We start from the raw sequence: 17,740 nt of genomic DNA on the forward strand, positions 1-17,740 counted from the left end.
TAAATTGATTTATAAGAATTTCCTGAAGCAAATAGAGAAGTTACTTATTGATTTATAGCCTTATATTTTCTGGGCTGAAACAAACAACTAAGTCATGTTGACACAGATGCTCTCAGTCCTTAGTTCTAACAGTTATGTCATACTGATGTAGGTGGTAATATTTCTCAGTCATGTGGCCACCCAACTAAAGATACATTTTTCTACCCCCACCCCTGTTTGCAGGAATGCGGATCCATATATCTTGGTTTGGGACAATGGGATAAGGTGGAAGTGATAAATACAATTTTAGAGTTGTATCCTTAAAGGGGAAAAAATGCATCCTTCTTCTTCCCTTTCTCCATTCCCACTGCTTGGAAAATGATAGGATTCATTTTCCTATCATTCAGCATAAACCACAGGAAGGAAACTTAAGTTGAAGACAACTGAAGAAAATAATAGAACACCAAGTCCCCACTATTCTCTATTACCTCAGTCCTGATCTACTTACATTGAGACAGTTACAAAGAAAGGAAAATATCTCTTGTTTAAGGCCCTGTCTTGAGCGCAAGGGGGTGGCGGGGGGGAGGTTCCTCCAGTCCAATCAGTATCCTAATTAAAACTGCTTGTCAAAAATCTTATGTCCATCTCTTTGTTAGCTTGATTTTTCCTTTTCACATAAAAACCACATTCAATCCTTCAACATATTTTATCAGCAATCCTTCAATCTCATCACCAAATCTTCTGACTTCTCTACCCCCATGCCCATTATTCTACTAGTAACTGAAGCCACTAGTATCTCTTGCCTCGAGTACTGCAGTAGGTTCCCATTCATTCCTTACTTCCACATGTGACCCTCTTCAAACCAGACTCTATCTAACTAAATAATGGTCAGTTTAAAACATGAAACAGATAACGCCATTCCCCTGTGTAAATATTTGCTCTATACTGAAAATAAAATCCGAACTCTTCCCCTATGGCTTACAAGTCACAGTTGATCTAACCCTTGCCTACCTCCCCAATGTGGACTCTCATGCCTCTCTTCTTTTACTCACTGTGCTCCAGCCACACTGGCCTTTTCTGAAGTCCTAGATAACCCAAAGCTACTCCCTCTTTAGTTTTCTTTCTGCACCTGATCTTTCTTCTACCTAGACTGTGCCTTCCTCTGATTTTTATTATGTCTGGCTTCTCATCATTCAGGTCTTGTTGCTTTGCATTTAGGCTTTCCCTGACCACCCACTCTGATGTAACATCCCCTTTCCTTTTCTCTTTAATTGTCACATTACCTCTATTGCTTTCTTTATAGGACAGTACCTTCTGAAATAATCTTATTCTTTTGTGTGTGTGTGTGTTTTTTCTTATTTACTCTGCATGTTTCCTGCAAAATTAAGTTCCATGAAAGCAGAGACTTGTCTGGCTTGTTCATCATTGTAACCCCAATGCCCAGAACAGTACTTGGGACATAGTACACTATGAAATATGCATTGAATAAATAAATGAAATAGGAACAGAAATGCTAATTGCTTTCATAGTGTCTGGCATAAAACTGAAGCTAAGTAAACTGTAAGTAATGTGCTGCTGTTGTTGTGTTGTTGATGGCTTGAATTCTAACCTGACTCTTAACTCTATAGTATTGATTTATCATTTTCCATGTCCTAGGATGAGAGAGCCCTACACACTCCATGAACCTTCTTTCCTCTGAACCCCATCAACAGAGTTTTCTTCTCCTCTCTCATGTGTACCCAGACCACAAGGGAGAGCTCTGATGCCAACCCATTTGGGAGTTTTAAATGTGTCACAAAATATTTTCAGTTGAATTGATTACATTCCATGTACTAATTATTACCACAGATATCTAAATCAGACACTTCATAGCTCTGCCAAATTTGAATTTTGATTCCATGTTTATAAAAAATGTTATGTATTATTTGTTATATTCTCTAGACAACCTATGTGATTAAAGTTCATACGGCATTCACCTGGTGTGGTCACTAAGTACTATGAGACATGAACTAGACCTTGACCTGTCTAGTCAAACATTCCTCCTACATCATCATAAAATATATCGATTTAAAATAAACTTCCAATTTTTAAAGGTGGAAGAAAAAAGTAAATGAGGATTAGCTTTCTAGCCTCTAAAATATAGGATCTAAACATGAAAAGTTGAAGGACAGTGGTAAAAACCATATACAAATAGTCTTGTGAATGAAGTTACTACATGTTATGTTAATAAAGATTGGGATTTACTAGTAGTTACTTTTGTGCTTGGGCAAATATAATGCTAGGAGCCCTGAATGTAGAAGCCCCATCCAGTAGAAATCAATGTGTTTTTTCCTTCTTCCAGTTAACACCCTTCTCACATTTTGTGCCAAAAGGAGACACAATAGAGCAGAAAACATAAATTCTAAATTCAGCAAAGTTAACCTTTTAATGTTACTTTTTGAATAATGAAAATTATGGTATGGTAATTAGGTGGAAAGGAAAAAAAGGAGTGATAGAATTTCTATGCATTGTGTGTTCCCTGAGTCACAAAATATATGAGCTAAATTACTGTGTTATTGGCAATAGAGCCAATTGCTATTTATGTTATGCCAGGGATCTTTGTCTGTCTTTCTCTCTTTATTCCCAGGGTATAACTGTTAGAGATAGAATCAATGGCCAATTAGAGAATAACTGAGAAAAAGAAGTAACCAAGTAGAGCATCCAAAGTAGCAAGAAAACATGATACTTCAAAAAAAAAAAAACAAACACTGTGGACTCCAATCCTCACTTCTGCAATTCCTGAGCTTTGTCCTTAGGCAAGCTACTTAATATCTCTGTTTTCTCCCCTACATCTGTAAACATGAGATTGTCAAGTGATCTGCACATAGTATGTGTTCAAAAGTTTCCTGTTCCTTAATCAGGTCACCTTGATCATAGCCTTTCCTGACTTTTTGTAAATTTCACACTCTATAAATCAGTTTCTATATACAAAGACCCTGAAACAGCCCAGAGTATTATTAATAATAAAAATAGTGGCATGTTGCATTATATTTCCCCATTCTAGTCCCATTTCAAAATTGCCTTGTCTTATAAAAATTTGATTAAAATTATTTTCCTTTTCTTTATGGATCACCTAGACAAATCTAACCTACTTCTTTTATATGTACACTAGAGGCCTGGTGCACAAATTCATTCATGGTGGGTCTCTCAGTCTGGCTGGCGATCGAAGCCTACTGGGGTACCAGCCAGCTCGAGGGAGGGACCCCATGAGGTTGGCCGGCCAGCCCCCCAATCAGGGCCTACCAGGGGGCCAGCTGGCTAGGGAGGGAGGAGTCATGGGAGGTTGGCCAGCCAGGGGGAAGGGGACATGGGAGGCTGATGGGGGGGTCTGGCCAAGTCGGGGGAGGGACAGTGTGAGGTTGGCCAGCCATGGGAAGTTGGCTGTGAGAGCACTGACCAACAGGAGGCAGCTCCTGCATTGAGCATCTGCCCCCTGGTGGTCAGTGCATGTCATAGTGACTGGTCAACCAGTCATTCCAGTCATCTGGTCATTCGGTCATAATGGTTGCTTAGGCTTTTATATATAAAAATAAAATATAACATAATAGAGTTGCGTTATAGAACACTAGAATTATGAGAAACAGCAATGGTCCTTGGATTATTCTAGACTTAAAGTTAATTACAAAATATTATCCTAAGAACAGACTGAAATTATTTTTTAGTCAGCTGGGGCTCCCATTAAAAATACTATAAACTAGGTAGCTTAAATAAGCAACATTTATTTCTCGTAGTTGTGGAGGCTGGTAAGTCCAAGATCAAGGGGAGACTGGATGTCTGATGAGAGCTCTTTTCCAGGCTTGCATTAGTACCACCATGGGGCCCCACCTTCATGACCTCATTTATAACTAATTACCTCTTAATGGCCCTACTTCCTAACATCATCACTTTGGGTGTAAAGACCAACATATGAATTCTGGGGAGACACACAAAAAAGTCCAAAACAAATAGCTTTACTAAAGCAGGGAAGATGCATGTTAATGTCTAGCTGCATTACAAACAGGAGAAAGTTACTTGGGAAAATATAAAGCAAAATAAGACATCTTCCTCACTCAGAATCATGTAAATAAATTATGTAGCGTTTGGATAAATCTCTGGAGTAAATGAATAGTTACAACAGTGATCAACAAACAAATCTGAAGCTATTTTCTGGCATAACAGAATCCTATAGAATAAAAAGGTAATATGCAAATTGACCATCATGCCCTCGACAAGATGGCCACCCCCATGTGGTCACAAGATGGCCACCACAAGATGGCTAGCATGAGAGGGCAGTTGGGGGGGACCAGGCTTGCAGGGGAGGGCAGTTAGGGGTGACCAGGCCAGCAGGAAAGGGCAGTTAGGGGCAACCAGACCTGCAGGAGAGGACAATTGGGGGGGACCAGGCCTACAGAGGAAAGCATTTGGGGGTGACCGGGCTGGCAGAGGAGTAGTTAGGCGTCGATCAGGCTGGCAGGGGAATGATTATGGGGTGATCAGCCTGGCAGGCAGAAGCAGTTAGGGGCAATCAAGCAGGCAGGCAGGTGAGCAGTTGGGAGCCAGGAGTCCCGGATTGTGAGAGGCCCTCTATGGGATTGGGCCTAAACTAGCAGTCGGACATCCCCCGAGGGGTCCCAGATTGGAGAGGGTGCAGGCTGAACTAAAAGATACCCCCCCCCAGTGCACGAATTTCATGCACCAGGCCTCTAGTTAATAAATAAAAGTAGTATTCCCAGATCATATTTTCATTGAGTAATCATAGTATTAGAATATATACATTTGGAAAGATTGATCAAATTTTGTTTATGTTAATATGAGATTAAAGTTGTATTTCTAAAATACTCTATTTTTACATTTTAAAGTATTTAGATGAAAGATATGGATAGCAACCAACATTTAAAGTTAAAACTTTTTTTTTTTTTAATTCTCAGTTACTGTCAAAAATCCTCCAGGATATTTTGGGAGAAACAAATGCCTAAATTATTCAGAAATGTACATATTTGTATCAATATCTAAAACAGCTGGATGCTTTGTTCTTGGGAAAAAGTCATCATTTTTTGGAAAGTGTTTGCTCTCCTACCTAAATATCATGAATTGTGAAATAACAATTGTTTTCTGATAGGATCTTTAATCTTCTTGCACAACTAAAAAATTATACCTCTATAGAATGCTATTAGTTTCTAAAGGTCATTTTATTTTTAAAAGTCCTGTTATAAAAAAGAATAAAGTATTATGTAATTTTCCACTATTACAGAACTCAAAGAAACACAAGAGAGGGGGGAAAAGAGCCTATAAAAATATCTCTCTTCTTTGATCTTTTACAGCACTCATGGTTTGTCCTACTCTGTGATTTTTATATTAGTTATGAAAATCTAAATTGGTCAACTGACTCTTTATATGTATACATTTTTTCTGTGCATTTTATAAACATGAATTGTAGTAACTGCTAAAGACACAGAAATTAGAAAAGTTGTCCAAGGTTATAGGAGGTAATGGTGAGAGCCAGGAACTAAGTCTAAGCACAGCTTGAACTCTAAGCCATTCATTCTACTGCCTTCCAATAGCCATGATTAACTGGGAGAAAGAATAAAAGATTGGGTGAAGAGAAATGGAGTTACTAGAAAATATAAAGAAGGTGAGGGGGATAAGAACTATGTCATTGTTATAAAGATTTAACACTATAGCATTAAATTTGTTGATAAAAGAGAAGCTGATTGACTAGTAAATATATTTTCCATTGTGATAGTTCAGCTATGACAAGAAACTATTTGAATGTAAATATGTTTTACAACAGCTATTTTCTTAATACTTAATACTTAATATTGTGAAGGATACAAATATGACAAATCATTCTTCAAGGAGAATAAAATCTACTATAAAAGTCAAAACATTAAGTGAATTAAAAAAGAGACTATAATTAAAAATTTAAGAAAAAAGAACAGGCAAATTAATTGGGTAAAGATGATACTATTAATTCGTTCAAATATATTATGATTAATAAAATAAGTACAAATATAAATTAATAATTCAACTCATAATATAATTATAAAATAATAACTCAATGTATAATTTATAATATTGTTATAAGTTAAATTACATGTTAATATAATAAATAATATTGTTTTACATGAGAATAAGAGAATCCCATTCTACTCAAAAGAAACAAGTCATTTTCCTTGAGAAAATAAAATAATTTAATGAAAAGTAATATAACTTTAATGTAATAATAATGATTTAGGATTCAAATTTCATTGCATTTCAGAATTATATTGGCAAAGAAATATAATTAGGACAACTGTATTACATGGTCATTTCCATGCATACTCTGTTTAAAATCCACAACAATATTGCATTGTTCATATACTATATTTAGATCATTTCTGTACAATATTAAATACTAGGGGCCCGGTGCACGAAATTCGTGCACTGGGTGGCGGGGGGGAGTGTCCCTCAGCCCAGCCTGCCCCCTCTCACATACTGGGAGCCCTCAGGCGTTGACCCCCATCACCCTCCAATCGCAGGATCGGCCCCTTGCCCAGGCCTGACGCCTCTGGCCTAGGCGTCCGGCCCGGGCAGCGGGGACCTGCAGTGGCAGTGGGGGGTGCCGCGATTGGGGGGCTCTGCCCCTGCCCCTGCAGGATGCCTCTGGTTGAGGCGTCCGGCCCGGGCAGCGGAGACCCGCAGCTGCAGCGGCCCCATGATCGTGGGCTCCGCTTTAGGCCCAGGCAAGGGACCCCTAGCTCCTGGGACTGCCAGCTTCGACCGTGCCCAGCTCCCATCGCTGGCTCCACCCCTACTTCCTGCTATCACTGGCCAGGGCGGAAAAGGCACCGCCTTTGCCCTGCCCCTCAGCTCTTAGCTCCCCCCTGGATTTCCAATCACTGTCAGTGGCAGGGGGCTTCTTCCTGCTTTCCCTTTTGCCTCCCTGCATTGTGCCTACATATGCAAATTAACCGTCATCTTGTTGGCAGTTAACTGCCAATCTTAGTTGGCAGTTAACTGCCAATCTTAGTTGGCTGTTAATTTGCATATAGCCCTGATTAGCCAATGAAAAGGGTAGCTCGTATGCCAATTACCATTTTTCTCTTTTATTAGTATTGATACTGAGTCTTCTGTATATAAACATATGCTGATGTTATCCATATGAAACACCAGATTCTCAAGTTGTTAAAAACATGGTTTGTGTTTTCTGTGTTTTTGTTTTTATCTTTCCATTCCTCTGAGAATCATAGTGGTCTTTTCCAAAACTGAAATAGCAAAACCTTCCATATTTTGGTTTTCTCAAAAAAAAAAAATAATAATAAAGGCTATATAACTCAGTATAGGTACTAACATTAAATGAAACTGTTATGTTTGTTCTCTGTGCTTTTTCTAAGAATAGTTGTGTCACCCCATTTTTCCTTGTCTAGAATTTTAAAGTAGATTTAGTAGGAGTTTTTGTATGCCATATAAAATATAATCATAACCTTTGGAGTCTAATTTCTCCTTCAACTAATAGTCTTTAGAGTGAATCTTTCAAGATATTTCCCCCTTAGCTCCTACACTTCTATTTAAATCATTATTTAACACCTCTTAGAGTCCTTTACCTGATCATCATTTCTCTAAATTCTTAAGCGTGACAGCTTCCTGAAACACCTACTAAAAGGCCATATAGTTAATTTCTGAACAGGGACTGGGTGCAGATTATTCTACTATAAATTGTCAGTCTCATCTTCCTAGGTTTGCCGAGAGCACACACATTGATGCTGTACACTTACCAAGTCCACATTTATTATAATGCACTACTTATCATTATTCAGGAAGCTGAGACTCTCCTGTCAAAAGACAGAAGTGTCAAATGAAGTCAGCACATTTAGGGGATTTAAAGCAAAGTCAGCTTTGGCTCAATAGGTATCCCTTTGTACTTAAGAACCTAACCCCAGATGCGTTAATCTGCAAAGCAGTAGAATAGGTGTAATGGAGTCTCATAGATCACCCCAGTGAACATGTGGCAGACACATGAATACATTAAATCATATCGTTTCTCATTGAATTCACTCCTCAGAGAAATGACTTAAGAACAGCAATATACTGAGGACTAGCCACTTAGCAAGCATTTATTGAGTGCCTACTGCTATCTTCATCCACAAATTAGGCAAAATATATATATATATATATATATAGTCTTAGCAGCACATATTACTTGGATGTCACTATTCTTTTCTTCATACATGGGGTCTCAGGAGAAATAGAGAAGGCCCATTTTGATCTCCTCCCATATTTAGATTTATATGAAACAACTTTGAGAAGAACTCGTGTATAATTATTTAAAGTAAGTCTGGCAGAAAATTTTAAGGAATAAACTCAGTAGTTCCACTTCTGCCCTGTCTTAAGCCAGATTGTTCTAGAGATTTTTCTCATATGTAGCTACTGTTTGAAGCAATCAAATGTTATTAATGAACCTTGGAAAGATAATTCTCTAAAATTTAGACCAGATAACTTAAAATTACTTAAGCTGACATAACTAATTGTGTATGTATTGTTAAAGTTAGGAATATGTAGATATTTAAACTAGAGAAGGAAAAGGTCAAGGATCAGAACTGATATAGAATTCTGTTTACATGTGTGTGTTTTTTACAAAGACTGAAGTTTAGCCCTAACTGGTTTGGCTCAGGGGATACAGCGTAGGCTTGCAGACTGAAGGTTCCCAGGTTTGATTCCAGTCAGGGGCACATGCCCAGGGTTGCAGGCTCGATCCCCAGTAGGGGGCGTGCAGGAGGCAGCCAATCAATGTCTCTCTCTCATCATTGATGTTTCAATCTCTCTCTCCCGCTCCCTTTCTCTCTGAAATCAATAAAAATATATTTTTAAAAAAGGATAAAGTTTAAATACAGTGGCTATTCATGACAAAAAGGATAAATTCATCAGAATTTGATTAGAATGTCACTGAACAAACAGTAGAAGAGAAAGAGAAATGGATCTACATAGGAACTAAATTGTTATATACTATAGAATTAAGTTAATATTAATCCTAACCAGATTGTTAGAAATGAGATGTTAATTGTGATCCCATGACAACCACTAAGAAAATAACTCGAAAAATATAGTGAAAAAATACAAGGGAATTAAAAGAGTACATTAGAAAATGCATAATGTAATGAATATAAGTACGTGCAAGGTACGGTTCTTGTCCTCAGGCAAGTTACAATCCAGCTGGGTGGGGGGAGATATGTAATTCTGGTACATAAAGGTATCCTTGCTGAGATGTGCTAAGGTTACTTTCTTGGCCAGTTGTGATTTTGGCAATGGTCTTATATTGGCCACTAGTTTCCTATCTTTTTGCCTCCATAAGATTTCATTATTTCTGTAAAGCTGAAAAGAAATGAATTTCACAGAATATATTTGGGGGTTGGCATATCATTACATTTAGAAAATGTTGGAAGAATAAGCAGAGGGAACATACACTTTTCTTTCTAATCTCTGTTCCTTACAGGTGATCCTTCTATTGAGAAACAGAGTTCACAATAGGTACCACAACTGCATTTCGAAAAGTAAGAAATAGTTTTATCAGGTATATAAGAAATCAGAAGAAAAATTTCTAGGGCACTGTTGATACTCTCTGTTTTCCTTTCTCAGAAATACATTACCCTCAACACATTATTTTTCACATGTTCCTTTTTTATCCATAATCTTTAAAATCCACTTGGAAAGAAAAAAAAAAGCTATTCAAGTATGTCAAATAAAATGTAATTGTGCCTCATGTGATGACAAACCATCTCAAAGTCTAAAGTGGAGACATCTAAACTTTTTAATTTCAAAATTGTAACACCACCTATGAGGTATAATATCATATATATGTTTATAATCAGTTTTGTACATTGGGTATTTAATTGTTCTTATCCTCTGTGGGAAAAAATAGCATACCTTCTTTAGTTGTCATAGGCTCTAAAAGGTTATGATGAAAGGCAAGAACATACAACATTTTAAAATACAATTAACCATCATATCGTATGTGTTGTGATTTTGAAAGTCTTTCACACACTCTTGATTTGAATAACATAGTGGAAATAGGTAACTTAAATAGATATTACATGTACAAAAACCAAAGTGTTCTCCATTCTACATCATCAACTTGCTTCACGCCTATGACCAATGATAATAGTCTTGTCTTGATGAAGACATTTAGCTTACTTTGATCCTTATAGTGCAGAAGAAACACTTTCATCATTGGCATCGAGATGGTATGCATTTGACTTTTTGATGAATAGAAGGATAAATCCTTTCTTTCTCTATTACTATGATGGCATGTCATTACAAGTTACATGTTTTCTTTCTAGAAAAATATAAATGACACTAGAGAAGATGATTTATCCCTAAACCATAATATAAAGTCTTATATTTTCAAAGACTTATGTAATCAAGTTGATAAACCATGAACCAAGCTTATTTAAATTAGTTGTCTTTTGGCATATGAAGAGCATTATTTTCTGTTATGAAAATCAAACAAACTGCTAGCAAATTCAAAAGACAAATACAGAAAATCGCCTTGTGCAGTCACATTTCAGGGAGATCCATTGCCCATAGATAGCAATGATAAAAGAACAACTGGAATATCAGAAAAAATGTGTCTGTCCTAGTAATAGAGGAAACAGAATTTTCCTAATATTGTTCTATGTTGTGCCCAGATTTCAAGGTTCCCAAAAAGCCCACCAGGGAGCCAGCGAGTCCGATGCAAAAGCAAAGAGTCCTTCATTTCGAACTAGTTCGGCTCCCCGACCACACTCACCGATACAACAACGGTAAGCCCAGTGGCTGAGAGAGAGAGAAGCCTCATGGGATTGTGGGTTTTATAGTAAGGGCAGGGGAGGGGACTGTGGGCCCTGCCGATTGGCCAGGCGTGAGTCGGGTCTTGTTACACAGGATGTGGTCATATTGATGGCATGCACGTCCCTTGATTATCATTGGTTAGTCCAGAGAAATCCTGGGCGTGGCCAGCAGAGGCCTGGGCCTCCGGGAAGAAGCCCCCACCAAGCACATGGCTCTGCCCAAAAATGGAGGACCCAGGGCAAGATGGAGGGTGCAGTCCTTGCCCCCCCAAGGGCGAGCTGAGCCCGGGCTCCAGGGGCCAGTCCGGTTGCCGGGGTCCAGCAGATCGACCAGTTCCAGCCCAGACAGGAAGTCCACATCCTCCGTCTCGTCCCCGGGGGCCCCGGTGATCGCCTCCTCCTCCATCTCCTCGGGCAAGGGCACACGCCCCACCCCGCTGCCGCCGCTGCCGCTGCTGCCGCATGGGTCCGGTCCGGGGGCGGCGGGCGGGTGGCCTGCGCCCGGCTCCTTCCATGGGCTGGGGAGTCAGTGCCCGAGGCCGCCAGCGGTGTGGTCAGGCTGTACCTCATGGGGCCCGGCGGCCGGCCCACGTAGGCCCCGCGATGACTCGCCTTTTCATTCTAAACAAATTGAGTATTAATCATGCCAATAGAACAAATGTTTGAATAACTGAAATATATATAGTTTTCTCAAAACTGCACAAAACTAAAGCTGTGTTTTAAGGAATAATAGTGGATTAGACACTTTGATTGTTCCTGTCATTGCAAACAATGACAATGCTGAATGAAGTATTTTTCAACTATATTAAAACACATTAATGAACTGACAAAAGCATTGAGAATGACAAAGAGGTTAAAAAGAGAGCAAAAGTTGGATCTCAGGGAAGTAAATGGAGCACTGATACTTACTTACATATCAATACAGAGATTTTGCTAAGAGGAATTCAGCTTTAGTTTTCAAAAGCTCTAAGGAAATAGATGCCTAGAGAAAAGGCCGAGAAACATCCAAGGTAGAAAGGCTACAAGAAAGCTTCTAGATATTTCTGGGAACTCAAAGGTCTATACCTTCAATATAAAAGTGAACCAGAAATGATCCTGGACCCCAAATGTCTACTATGGAAGAATTTTAAAAATTTTGAAAATTTAACACTGAGTTTGAGGTGCTCTCCCCTGGGTATTTGTCACCATAACTGTGTCTTCCCTCAGTTTAACACCAGGATAATCAAAAAAGTTTCAAGTAATTGTTTGATTAAAAGTGGTCATTGATTAGAAAAGTCTCAGGTCCCTAGAAGGAACAAATGTAAATTATTACTGAAGGAAAAACTGTCCTATAAGGTCTCAATATTTAACACAAAAAATTTTAAGAGGAGCATTCAGTTAAAAAAAAAAAAAAAACCACAAAAGGAAACAAGACACCATGAGAAAAAACAGTATGGCCCCATCAACAGACTTGAGTGTTTGGAATTGTCAGACATAAAATACCATACAATTATATTTTATGCAATTTAAAGATATAATAAAATAAAAATTTTAAAGTAATAATATAATACAATGACAATGAAACTAAAATCAAAAAATATTTTTAAATTCCCAAATACATTTAAAATGTAGACAAGTAGAACTTTTAGAAATTAAATATCTATAAATATAAAAGCCCAGCAAACATTACAGTGGAACAACCAGAATGACTAGAACAACTGGTAGCTATGATGCACACTGTGGCAGCCAACCACCTTGCTCTGGGCCCCAATCATCCCCCCAACCTCCCACGACCCCTCGCCCTGGCCCGCCCCACCCTCAGTCAGCCCCCCCCCACTGCCCCAATCAGGGGTGGGGCCTGCTGGACAACCTCCCACGACCCCTCCCCCGGGCCAGCACAGCCCAATCGGGGCAGCCAGCCAGACCCCATGCATACACAAATTCGTGCACCGAGCCTCCAATATATATATATATATATATATATATATATATATATATATATATATATTAAACTAAACATTAAAATGTCAATGAATAAATATCTTTAAAAAAGCAATCCAGAAGCAGCACAGAAATACAAATATATAGATATAAAACACAGAGTTTGAAAGATATGGACCAAGTGATAAAGTCCAATGTATATACCATTGCAGTTGCATAAGAAGCAAAAAAAGATGATAGAGCAGCAACAATTTCAGAGTAATGACAAAAATGTCAAGAAAGGTTGAAAATCATCAATACAGATTCAAGAAGGTCAATGCATTCTAATAGGATAAATAAAAAGAGGCTGTATCCATTCATATCACAATGAAAGTGAAAAACAAGACAACCAGAATACTATAAAACAACCAAACAGAAACATAAATTGCTTCAAAAGAAGAATAATTAGACTGACAGCTAACTTATCAACAGTGACAACAGGAAGAATAAAGTGAAATAATATCTTCAATATGTTGAAAGAAAATAATTATCAATCTCAAATAGATACAGTGCAAAAAATTCTAAAGATTGTATTTAAGGCAAATGAAAAGTGTAGAAAGTGACCTAACCTAAGATGATTGAGTCACAAGAAGGAATAAAAAGGAAAAAATGGTAAACGTGTGAGTAAAATATTTACTTTTTACAACATTAATCTTAATAATTTTTAAAATACAAAAGATGGTCTAAAGTATAAGACAATAGTATATAAACCAAGAATTTCTATAACAATAAAAATGTATTTTTCAGTTTTCATATCATTTGAGAGGCTAATAATATTAATTAGCTTTAGATTTTGATGAATTAAAAAATCAGTAATAGCAACAGTAAAAGAATGTTAAATTCAGTGAGAAAGCATACTTGAAAAATCAAAAAAGAGAGCAAGAAAAGAAAAAAGGAAATTTCATTTTGGACATAAATCTATGATTGCAGCAAACATAGGTTATATAAAATATTATCTATACATATAAAAGGCTAAGTGACCGACCATCCATCCATCTGACCATCTGACTGACCAACTGGCCAGTACATATGACATGCCCTGGCAATTAATCAAAACCTCTTGATAGCAAACTTGATAGCAGTTTTCATTAAGGAATGGAATTGCAAACAAACGCATATAGTATAATTCCATTTCTATAAAATTCAAAAACTTTTAAAACTAACTCACATATTATTTAGAGAAATAAACATATATAGTAAAACCATAAAAAAAAAACCAAGGTATACGGTAATGATTAAAGCACAATTCAGGCAGTGATTACCTCTGAGAGATATACTGGGAAAATGGAAAAGAATGGTAATGTTCTTTTTCTTAAACTTGGTTCAATGTACCATTATTCTTCATAGCTCACATCTATTTTATAAAAAAATCTCTTGTAACTATTCAAATAGTTAATAAACACAATTTTCAAGAAGAATTTAGATAGCCTCCCAGAGTGACTCTAAGTAGCCATTACAGTGTGCCAATAATTTCCCAGGAATGGCATATTGGCTCCACAGCCTAGAGAGAATATTTCATAATATTTGGAACTGAATAACTTCTGGCAACCCCAGAATTTTTGTAACTTTATTTAGCATATTATTGGCAGAAGTCTATAACTTCTAATCAAGGAGAAGTCCTTCTGAAGGATCTTGGAATGTCTAATAATTAGGCATGAATTGTGGATTTTTAAAGAAATGTATCCACAAAAGAAAATTACTCTCTCTGCATGGAGTAAATTCTCACAGGCACTCTAGAACTCAGATCCACAGGATATTACAGCATTGCCTGGTGGAGATGGAGGAGTGAACTGAATTTTATGAAGAGTCTTTCTTTTAGCTAGCTTCTTAACAGGGGACATTGTGTGTGTGTGTGTGTGTGTGTGTGTGTGTGTGTGTGTGTGTGTGTGTGTGTGTGTGTTAGAATAAACTCAAATAAAGAAAAGAAGTGATCTTTTCTATATTCAAGTTTCTGCAAGGGAGTCCCTGACAAAGTGGATTTAACACTTCTGTCCCCAAAATATTCTTGATTGCCTGCTGCAACCCACAATCCTCATTCCATATTTAATACCTCCAATGAGGGTGACAATCATCCCTTAGATTGAAGAAGTTTACAATGTCCCTCCCTGACAGAAGTAAATCATAGGGTTGGCCAAAGGAGGAGAAGAAAGACAAAGGATTTTTTAACCCAAAATTATCTGAAGTAACAAAGACAGCAGGGAAATGTAAGGTAGTAGAGTCTATTCATCATCCACTGAAGAGAGCAATAGACAAGAAAGATATTTTTCTAGGTTGCAAGGCAAATTTCACCTACCTTACTATTTAATCACATTCCAGTATTTTATAAAGATCTTTATAAACTCTAATTCCCTGAGGCAAATAGCCACAAAGGGGGCTCAAGTGTCAAGGGAGGGGAAAACTTTCACCATGAGCAAAACCCCATGAAGTGACTTCCAAAGCAAAGATTTTGATTGAGGGGTAAAGGAAATGAGTTGTATTTTCTTACATATTGTTTATTTAGTTGACCTAGGAAAGAGTGCACAACCTTTCCTTCCTTCCTCCCTTCCTCCTCCTCCTCCTCCTCCTCCTCCTCCTCCTCCTCCTCCTCCTCCTCCTCCTCCTTCTTCTTCTTCTTCTTCTTCTTCTTCTTCTTCTTCTTCTCTCTCTCTCTCTCTCTCTCTCTCTCTCTCTCTCTCTCTCTCTTTTCTTTGTTCCCTTCCTTTCTTTTTTTGGCCAATGTACTTCCATGAAAAGCTCAGTCTGCATAATTAATTTGCCCATGTAAAACTTATCTGAAAAATAAGAAAGTCAGTCAATCTGAATATGTAATTGCCTTCCTTTAACGGGTTATGTCTTTCTTGATAACTAATGTCTGTGAAAGATGAAAATGAAATAAACAGTGTGAAAGTGACTTTAAACTCTAATGCCTAATACACAAACACTATATTACCTCTCTGTGTAATGTGCAGCTGCAGTACCTAGTGAGTACTGCACACATGGCTGGTATGACTAAAGAACTCGATTTTTAAATTTAAAATTTGAGAATGAATACTAAAATTAATTATTAGAAAACATTTAAATATATTTAGAATAGTTTGAATATATGAATCTGCCTTTTCAACTTCAAATTTTATAAAACTTAAATACAAGCTAAGATTTCTGATGAAAATTTATCATCCAAAATGGCGTACTTTAAGTACATATAAAATTTCAATGACTTGGTAACAAAAAAAAAAGTGCAATATGTTCTTAGTAATTTTTAAATTGATAATATACTGAAATCATATTTTTATATTTTGGTTCCATTAGAATATATTATTAAAATTAATACCACTCTTTACTTTTCACCTTTTGTAATGTGGCTCTGGCAAAAATTTAAATGTCATTTGTGCCTCTAACTGTAGTATTTCTGTTGGATGGTGCTTCTGTGGAGAACAATTTTGGTAGCACAGACTATGTAGAAAACTGGAGGTGAGTCACATTTAAGCTTGGCCTCCTTTGGTTTGTACCTGCGTGACCATGAACTATTCACTCTCTGATCATTTGTTTTCTTTTACGTAAATTGAGGTAATAATGTTGAACAAACAAAATTGTTTTAAGGCTTAAATAACATACCTTATGAAAAGGCCTTTAGAAAGCTCTAAAGTACTGGGCAGATGCCAGTTGTTTTCAGATGTTTTAATTTTAATCAAGTGTGCATTTGACTTATAAGCAAAATGAAGGTTTAGAAATAATCACACTTTTATTTAATCACTGTGAATAGCAAGGTTGGCCCTAAACTGTGAAACTCTGCCATGAAGTTTCCAGAACGCCAAAGAGGCTATTTTATAGCAGAGGTCCAAAGTGCTGATTTCTAAGCTAGGAAAATTCTAGTTCTTTAAAATGTGGGCCACCCTCGTGGTTACCTTTAACAGTCTAAAGCAATCCACTTTAGTAAATTTGTTTTATTAGTGAGTCAGGCAGAAAAATGGCAGAGGAGATAGAATACCAGGCAACGGAGAGCGGGCTTTAGGTGCCAAGGTGAACCAGGTCCTGTTTTCTTTTCAGACCGGAGAGAGAACTATTATGTGCAGTAAATAAAATGAAATAGTGGTTTTATTCATCTTATTTAATAGATTAATCTCCAGTGGAAGAGTTTGGCTGGTAATATGTTTGTGTGGATTGGAAAATTTTTAGAAAAATTTACAAGGCTGTTCTAACTATTAAGACAGTTGATTCTGAAAACAACTCCTGGGCAGCCTGCATTTCACAGAAAGCTGCACTTTAAACGTGATATGAAAATAGCTAGCTTCATGGCACATTTTGATCATTTAGTTTATATTGTCTCAGTTAATCAAGGATATTCCAATAATTTTTTAAGTGGCCCTTTTTGTATTGCAAAACCTCAATCAATGTCAACAAAAACCAGATTGAAAAACTTTATTTAAATCAGCGTCATTACTGCATTCATTTCTACAGCTAATCCTTGAGCATTGTCAAAAGTTCACATTGTAGCCTAAAATTATTTACTAGAGAAAAGGAACTCATCCATTGTGGCTTACACTACACCTTATGTGTGCTCTCCTTTCCAGGAATTGTTAATTCTTATCAACTGTAAAGTTCACAATCAATATTCTTCTAGAGTGATGACCTTGTCTATGTTATCATATTTTTTAATGATTCTGAGGCACAAGTAGATTTAAATTACACCCCAGCAAGTAACTCTCTTGATCTTTTAGTGGTATTGGAAACATAATTCTTGACTACTCTGCCCTACTGTCCTAGAACACCATAAACCCTTGGACAGCTAGGGGCTACCCCACTATAATTCTCTTCTCTTCTTTGCCCTTTTACCTTTGTCACCCTAGATTAGTTGTATAAGCATGTACTTTTGTACCTTACCTAATCTCCTGTCTAATGGCATTATCAATGTGCATTTTAGATTAAGCATCTGTCGAGACTCTGACTCTTAAATGCTAACACTTTTTTGGAAGCAATTAACAATGTAAGAAGGACAAAGTTCA

This window comes from Myotis daubentonii, chromosome 2 (assembly GCF_963259705.1).
Source record: "Myotis daubentonii chromosome 2, mMyoDau2.1, whole genome shotgun sequence".
NCBI lineage: Eukaryota > Metazoa > Chordata > Mammalia > Chiroptera > Vespertilionidae > Myotis > Myotis daubentonii.